At 37.2% G+C, this 9,764-nt stretch overlaps 1 pseudogene; it reads left to right on the plus strand.

The window, feature by feature from the left end:
• The first annotated feature begins 1,626 nt into the window (after window positions 1–1,626).
• On the plus strand, window positions 1,627–1,725 carry LOC132267850 (small nucleolar RNA R71; annotated as a pseudogene).
• Window positions 1,726–9,764: the final 8,039 nt, after the last annotated feature.

A 9,764-nucleotide genomic window follows, 5' to 3' on the forward strand; every position in this document is an offset into this window, starting at 1 on the left:
ACAAAATAGCCTCAACACAGATTAACTTCAGCACAAAACTTCTTCGGCACAGAATACTCAAACTCAAAGCATATCATATTTTTGTCACAAACTCAACTTTAATAATCTTGATTCATCAAAATATACTAGCTAGAAGCATAGATCATCATGAAATGGCTAATTATAATCAAATAGCACTTGAATCCAAGATTTCTTCAGAAAAACAAGCTTAACTAGTGACCACACTGTCCAAATTCATTTTCAGCATATTCTCAACACAAACTCAGTTTGAACAAGTGTAAAAAGATGAATTATACCCGTGTCAACTTTCAGAATTGACTACAGCAGTTTGAAGCACCAAGTCATTACTCAATACAGCCCTTGCATCAGCAAATTTGACAGCAACCTCATCTTAGCAATCAGTACATGCCTCAGAGTTGATTTAATGAGTTTTTCTTGCATAGATCATCATCAAATAGTAGAGAAAAACTTGCTTGACATAGTATACTCGAGGGTACTCAGAAGAAGCTCAATATGCAATGTGAATTCAAGAGGCTTAAACCCTAAGGAGCCTTATAGTAGCATATATATACTAGTATACTCATAGTGGCCCTTGTATAGCTGCTACAATACACCTTTCACTTTCCACCAATGATTGGGAGAGACAATTCAGATATTTTCAGGGCAATGAACCAATGCAGGCCTACCACCTCAGCTAATTTTGTTATTATTCTACCAACTGCATCCGATTACAAGTTTGAGTGCTGAATTCTATTTCTATCCAAACTTAGCCTCTAAGGAATGTAATATTTTTGCATATACCAGCTCTCTAGGACCACTGAAATGTGTCACATATTTGAGCAGACCTAGAAAGCACCAAAATACCCTTGTGACAGATTTTATACTTCTCAGCTAAATAAAAGTCCCGAAACTGTATAAAGGGCAATGCAGGTTTATTCAAGACAATCTAGTTTAGTGCAGCTACCTGAGCATACGTATATATACATGACATACAACTGAGAAGAAACCATAGTACCCTTGTGAGCACTTGTAGCTAAAACTGAAATGCTGAACCTTCACTGTCCGAGGCTGAAGCATTGCAATGTACTATTATAGACCACTGAACTAATACTTTTTTGACATTAAAAGGCAAACATTCCTTAAAGTAACTTTGGACCAACATAGGGATTATTCCCTTGGTTTACAAAAGTTGCATTCACATATCCATGGTGCTCACTTTGCACGTGTCCGTGGGGACAATTGGAAGTAGAATGTAAAACACTAGAACAAGTCATGCATGATTCATTAGAAGTATGATGAGTATGGCTAAGGGAGGAAGACACTTGATTCACTGAATTTTGGTTGATCAAAAGTTGATCAAACCTTTGGGATAAGGATTTCACTTCGGCGACAATATCATTGGAATTGTCAACTTGATTCAAGCCAACATTCTTCCTTCCACCTATATTTATACCATTTTTTAATGATAAAGATCGATGCATTGAATTCTCACCCATGCTCTTATATAAGCACTATACATCATCTTCATGCCTATCAAGATAAGAACCACCGATAGAAACATCAACCATACCTTTGAAATTATCCGACAAACTTTCAAAGAAAAATTAAACCAATTGCCATTTAGGAATGTCATGGTGTGGACATTTCCTAAGCAAATCACTCAATCGCTCCCATGCCTCATGAAACAATTCCCCTTCCTCTTGAGAAAATTCTCGAATTGAAGTTCTTATTGAATTGGTCTTTGATACCGGATAGTACTTTTTCAAGTACTCTTGTTGCATCTCTGCCCAAGAAGTTATTAAAAAAGGCCTCAAATTACTAAACCAGTATTTTGCCTTATCTTTAAGGGTAAAAGGGAAGAGTTTTAATCTCAAAACCTATTCTGGCATATCCGTGTATTTAACAGTGGAACACTCTTCAAGAAACTCATCCAAATGCTTGTAAGGTTTTTCACTTGGTAGCCCATGATAATTGGGAAGCATTTGAATTGTTTGTGGTTTAATCTCATAATGGTGTGCTCTAAATGGAGGTAATTGAATGCATGTTGGTGCATTGTACTCATTTGGCACGTAATGATCTCTCAAAGCAAGAGGAGGATTCACAACCGGTGGTGCCACATAAGCATCATGATTTCCTTGAACAATAGGAGGTTGGGGTGGAATAAAAAATGGTCGAGGCATTCCCATTGGAACATGGCCTTGTTGTTGTGGAATGAAGGGTCTTGGCATGCCTAATGGTACTTGAATGTTGTCATGATGCACATTAGGGTGAAGAATACCTTGTTGGTCGATGTGACCAAGGTCCTCCACATGGTCCTCATTATGTTCCTCCATTAATGAAATGGAGTCACAAGAATTACCCCTTCCCTTAGGATTATGAACAATGGATTCAAGATTCAAATTAAGTGCGACAAGAGTAGGATTCAATGACCTACGACCATGTATGCATAATTAAAACAACAACAACTAGCAAGTAGTATATAACAAGCACTTCTCCTCCGCAACAAATTAATCAATAAACAAATATCCACATACATTAATCCCATACTCCCATGCTTTCAACAATATGCAAGAAAAATAAATTGCCTCCACGTGGGCCGACAATCTATCTAAGAAAATAAAAACTTATCACCACGTAGGACGACAATTTAACTAGGGAGAGAGTTAGAAAAGCTCACAAAGGATCCTTAAGCAACTTCGAGTTATTTTTTTTTTAATCTTTCTTTCTTTGCCTTGATTTGCTTTGCAATTTTTTTATATTTTTAGCTTTTTATGCTTTTGCTTTGCTTAAGAATCCTTTTGCTTCACTTCTCTTGGCTCAATGTACCTAGCCAATCAAGAACAAACATAATAAGTAACTAAAATAAAATAAAAATAAAGACAAGACCAAAAGAGTACTAATTCCTAATTGATTCTAAAATACGACGTTGCCAATCCCCGGCAACGGCGCCAAAACTTGGTGGGTGTCATCACCAATACCAAAGCACAAAAGTGTGTAATGTGGCCAAGTTTGAATTTATAGAATACCACTACCACTACTAACTATTAATGTAGCTAAAGTAAGTAGGGATCGTCCCAAGGGAAAGGAGTGGTATTCTTGGAATCAATGATGGATTAGTAAGTTGAATGATCAAAAGATAGTTTTATTGATTAATTAAACTAAGATTCAATTAAAACAATGTAAGTAAGTAACAATCTAGAAATTAGGGAAATATATAGGAGAGCGAGAGGTCTTAGGGCTTAGAGTTCACCACTAAACTTCACTTCACTTTACCAAACACTAGCAATTGTAAATTAATGGGGAAATTTAAGTTGTAAAATGTGTGTGTGTGACAGCCCAAGTTTTTCAACCCGGTGTGTTAGTGATGAACCAAAGTTGATCCGATAACGGATCTGAAATGCGGAAGCAAATGATAAACCAAGGTCTTAAGAGATAGGAATCACTCCTAAGACACTAATGTGACCTTTCATGAGATCACGAGACTTAAAGAGAGCAAAAGTGAAAACAAAGGTCAAAAAGGACAAAATTCGTTATCAAAGGGGCAAAATAGTCAATTAACATTTAAAGAGATAAAATTGACTCTAAACAAGTAAAACAAGGTTAATACAACCTAATCTAATCATTTTAAGACATTCCAAGAGGTCTCAAGAACATTGACCAAGAATCCCACAAATTACCCCTTTCCCGTTGAAGTGAAAACTGACACTACTTCACTAAAATATGAATAAATCTCACTATGTTTGGAATTTAAGAATGAAATAGGTACCATTGGAAAACTAACTCAAAATCCTTGATTTTAGGCTCAAGAATCACCCCATTTGGATAAGGAATAAAGAAGTTATGGCCTTTCGAAGTTGGACCATCAGTGCTGAATTGAAATCTAGAAGTGCTGGTGCATAGGGGCTATTTTAGTCGACCGACGTAGAGTTTTGGTTGACCAGAACTCACAGAATGTTTTTTGAAGGCTGGTTTTTTTTGTTCATTTGGTCAAAAAAGGGAACCGGTCGACCGACTTAGAGTTTCGGTCGACCGAAACTCCTCAAAATGTTGCTGAAAGCTCCTCCAACATGTGAAATTTACAATGGAACCTATGGGATTCATTCTACCCATATGCATAGGTCAAAAATTTATTTTAAGGAATATTAAACATATGTACATGTCAATTACAAGAATTTCATGTGGCAAACCTCTAAGATGGTTAAAATACATTTTTGAAACAAAAGTTAGCACCGAAAGGATACAAGTACTAATTTAAACATGCTTGGCCCTTGGCCTCCATACATACATGCTTCTAATATCAAAAGTAAGTACTTAAGTATCATTACATGTCAAGAAAGCTACATAAGCTTCTAAAATACCATACACCCATGGTATACAATGTAATGACCCGGATTTTTCGGATAAATTTTTTCCGTTGTCTTTTCCCTTCTGAGTTTGGTTTCTTGTCGATTAGTGTCGTCTTGAGTGCTCTGGAGTGATTTCCAAGACTCTTTTCTTTGGATTGACAACTTCCTTTGAGGACTGAGTCATTTCCACATTTTTTCATTTTTTGACACTATTCACTTTTCGTCTTTTTCCCTATTCCGTCTTTTTGCCTATTTCGTCTTTTCCTCGTTTGTCACTCTGTTTGCGTAACCACACTTCTTGTGTTTAGAGTTGGTTTCTGACTTCACGTATCTTCATTCTCAGTGATTTCTATGAGATATCTATCTTTACTTTCGTCAGAAAGTACTCTGGTTGCTCCCGGTTCCCATAGGGGCATAAGTGTAAAGTTCTTTGGAAACTTTTTCTTTTCTTGGGGTGTTTTTCATAAATATCTTTTGAAGATATTTTATTTCAGGGGTATCTAAGAAAATATGTAACACCCCCAACATTTTTCACGAATAAGTTGATCAGGCTTATACACGAAAAACGAGGGATATCAAAAACAATTGGCAATATACAAGCATGGAATACAAAATGATGATAATAAAAGAATTTAGACAGGAAAGGAACACTAAATAATACAACATCCATCCATCCTTTATTTAATACAGTACTCCATTACAACTTGGAAATCCTATGTCAAGGATCCCTAAATATAAACCTGAGAGTTCAACGTCAAAAGTAAATAAAAACTGAAACTGAAGTAATACATAAAACTTCTACCCTGAACTGGATCGTAAGAGTAGATGAGTTCGGATGGTGGTCCCTCACTGCTAACCTCAACCTTGGAACGGGTACTGACCATATCCTGAAATAACAACAATGGTGGGTCAACCCCACGAGCAAGTCCTCTCTACTATGACCCAAATCAGAGAATCAAATAAATTAATCATTTATATCCGGATGAGTACTATATCTGTATACATCCTAAGGGAACTATCCAATGTATAACATGACCTCAACCAGAATAGACGGTGATCACTTAGACTCACATTAGGTGGTTAAGTGTCGCCTTTCCCTACCCGGGAAATCAGCTATTATACATGGTGCATGGTACTGACAACACAGACTATAACGAACTACACAGTGATAACACCTCTCAAAGTACTGATGAATATACTGAGCATATAAATTAGGCAACACATGCCAATAATATTACTAAACATACTGAGTATGTCAATTAGGCAACACATGCCAATAATATTAAACCACATACCCCGACAGCCACACATCTGTCTATAGCAACGAATGCATAAGGTATAAATGAGTCTAAACTTATTAGCCAGCTCACATGGTTCTATATGGCAACACATCCATATAATATAAATGTGACATAATTAAACAGTCCATTTATTTCCTGAAATGCACACAGCATAATAATCATGGTTGATATATGATTAACAGTATAAATATCCCATAATATATAATGGATAATTTATATGACTAAAACCATGGCATTATTTAATTTAACAGTAATGTTTGATACCATTTAATAAGATAATAACACTATTTATATTTAACAATGTCATTAAATAAATCACATTAATATCCGTACTGTAAACGAGCCAATAGATGTTTAGAAAAGATTAATCGGCCATAAGAATAATTAACGGGTATTAAAATAATAATTTCGTGGCCCGTTAAACCCGTAAATACCAACACAGTACCTAAAAATCCAAGTTTAAGGTTCTGGAATTTACAAAACAGGCCCTAGGGGTATTCTGGTAATTTCTAGCAGCTGTAGAGACCCCACACGCGCCCTCAGGCGCCTCCCAGAGCCTCCCCACGGGCAGCCCAACCTTCCCCACTCTCCCACGCGCCTCCACGCGCGTCTGGCATCAGCCACGTGCGCGCACGCGCTCCCACTCGCGCGTTTAAGTCTCCTGCAGACGTGGCACCTCCTGGTTGGTTGGCTGTATTGACTTTCTGTGGGTGCGCTACACAGGATCACTTCATCTCATCTCACCTAATCCAAGGGTCAATGATCCGGGTGTACCGCGGTAACATGGACCGCGATGCACCGGATCAATCAGCTTCATCTAAGGCCCAGGATGCGCGCGCACGCTAACCTAAAGTACGCCGCATCACACCGGATCACTCCGGTCATCTCCCCCACATCCGGTGACCGGAAAACTCGCCGGAGTCTCGCCGGAAATTGCAGAAAATCCCCGGAAAAATCTAGAAAATTCTAGAAAAATCCCTAAAGCCTTATTTAATTATTTTCAGCCATTATTAATTTCATAGGATAATAAATAAATATATACCATCTTATATAATTAAAATTTCATTAATTTAATAAGATAAAAATTAATAATTTATTAACCTCCTAACCTTGGCTCTATGCATAAAAATAAACTAAACAATTAATTTATTAATTCAAAGGGGAAAAGTAGATAATAACTTGCCTTTTTGGATTTAAAATAAATCCGCCGGTTGCGCGTAGTTGGGTAAATTTTTCCTATACCGGTCCAAGCTCCTTTCTTTCTCTCTCTTCCTTTCCACACTTTTACAATGGCTCACTAAAATTTATAATTTGCTTCTAACTCCCTTTCCTTCCTTCTAAGGTAGGCTAGCTAATTTATATACAATTTATATAATATAAATATTACAAATATCTATTTTTGCATTTAATTAACCACATTCCCAACCATATGGCTTTAAGGCAAGCAAGCCAAGTCAAGCAAGATGTCCTAAGGTTCAACTATGGGAATGAAATCCTATCCTAAGATTTAATTTCTTCATCATTACATTGATTTAATACTATTATTATTTATTATAAATATTATTATTATTATTATTATTAATAATAAACTATTATAATTATTATTATTATAAATATTATTATTATATTATTATTATTATTTTTATTATTTTTATTATTATTCAATACAAATTAAATACTTTAATTAAATAATAATAATTAATCTAAAACATAACCAATAAAAATTTCAAAACTAATCATTATACTATATAGAACATAAAATCATTATTACATGCACAAATAAATAAAATTAATTAAATAATTTAACATATATAATTACAAGGTGAATAAATCTACACATTAAAGAATTAACCTAACACAAAATTAATTTAAATAAACTCTTTAAAATTACGGGGTATTACATTCTCCCCCCCTAATAAAGGAATTTCGTCCCCGAAATTCACTACATACCTGTATTAAAAAGCTCTGGATACTTGGCACGGATAATATCCTCCCGTTCCCAAGTAGACTCTGTAGCACTATGATGACTCCACTGTACATGTACTAATGGAATAGTCTTCGTGCGCAGTATCTGATTCCTACGATCGAGAATACAATAAGGTTGTTCCAAATAGGTTGCATCGGGTTGCAACTCAATTTCACCCACATCAATGTGTTGATATCGATCTTCGTCCCGTAGAAATTTTCGCAGCATAGATACATGAAAAACATTATGTACCCTATGAAGATTATCTGGTAGAGCCAGACGATAAGCTACTGCCCCAATTCGATCTGTAATCATAAAAGGACCCACAAAACGAGGCGATAACTTACCCTTTGACCCAAACTGCATTACTCCCTTCAGGGGAGAAACCTTAAGCAAAACCTGATCACCAACCTTAAACTTCAAAACACGAGTTCGACGGTCAGCATAACTTTTCTGTCTGCTTTGAGCTGTACGCATCCGATCACTAATGATAGCAATCTTTTCTGACGTGTCCTTAATAAATTCAGGACCCAAAAAGCTGTTCTCACCCACTCCAAGCCAACAGACAGGAGACCTACACGGTCTACCGTACAAAACCTCAAATGGTGCCATACCAATAGTTTTCTGATAACTATTGTTATAAGCAAACTCTGAAAGCGGCAAATATTCCTCCCAATTGCCTTAAAATCAAGAACACATGCCCGCAACATGTCTTCTAAAATCTGATTAACTCGCTCAGTCTGTCCATCTGTTTGAGGATGATAGGCAGTGCTAAGATAAAGTTCTGTACCCAAAGCCTGCTGAAAGCTCCTCCAAAATCCTGATACAAACTTCGGATCTTTATCTGATACGATGGACAATGGTACGCCATGAAGTTTCACCATTTCTGCAATATACAGCTTAGCATACTGTTCTGACGTAAAGTTTGAACGAACAGGCAGAAAATGAGCGGACTTGGTCAATCTATCAACAATGACCCAAATAGAGTTATGATTATGATGTGAAGTAGGTAATCCCTCTATAAAGTCCATAGAAATACTCTCCCATTTCCACTCTGGTATAGGAAGTGGCTGCAACGATCCTGGCGGTCTCTGATGATCAATCTTAATCATTTGACAGGTGCTACATTTAGAGACAAAGATAGCTATATCTCTTTTTATGCCGGCCCACCAAAACTGGCGTTTCATGTCCTGATACATCTTGTCTCCCCCTGGATGTCCGAGAACTGAGAAGTATGTGTCTCTCTCATCACAACATTTCTCAAATTGTCAGCTGAAGGCACAATTAAACGTCCCTTGTACCTCAATCCTCCATCAGTCCCTATAGAATAAAAAAGAACATCTCCGGAGGCTAACTTCGAAACCCGATCAATACACTGTTGATCTGAGAGTTGCGCTTGAATGACCTGATGAATGATAGAAGGAGTTACTACCACACATGCCATAAAAGCGTCTGCTAACTCATCAACAGTCTTTAAAGCATCCCCCTCTATTGCAAACAAAGCTGAAAGGCTGACATAGGGTCGGCGGCTGAGTGCGTCTGCTACAACATTCGCTTTCCCTGGATGATACTGTATAGAGAAATGATAGTCTTTCACGAACTCCAACCATCTGCGCTGTCTCATATTCAGTTCCTTCTGTGTGAACAAATACTGTAGACTCTTATGATCGCTAAACAATCGAAAAGTCTCCCCCAAAAGATAATGCCTCCAAATACGCAAGGCAAAAACTACTGCTGCGAGCTCTAGATCGTGAGTCGGGTAATTAAGCTCATGAGGCTTAAGCTTCCTAGACCCATAAGAAACTGGTCGCTCTTCTTGCATCAATACACAACCCAAACCCTTCAGAGAAGCGTCGGTAAATACTAAATACTCGATTCCACTCTGAGGTGTGGCTAAGACAGGTGCAGAAGTTAACTTACTCTTCAATTCAGCAAAAGCAGTCTGACAAGAATCATCCCATACAAATGGTACATTCTTCTTAGTTAGATGAGTAAGTGGACCCGCAATTTTGGAAAACCCCTGGATGAACCTGCGATAATACCCCGCCAATCCCAGAAAACTGCGAATCTCTGTCGGTGAGGTAGGCTGTCCCCACTCCATAACGGCCGCAACCTTGGCTGGATCTACTGCTAACCCTTCTTCTGACACTA

Source organism: Cornus florida, unplaced genomic scaffold (assembly GCF_030987335.1).
Source record: "Cornus florida cultivar Cherokee Brave unplaced genomic scaffold, ASM3098733v1 CherokeeBrave_3.0.0_Hap2_Chr07, whole genome shotgun sequence".
Classification (NCBI taxonomy): domain Eukaryota; kingdom Viridiplantae; phylum Streptophyta; class Magnoliopsida; order Cornales; family Cornaceae; genus Cornus; species Cornus florida.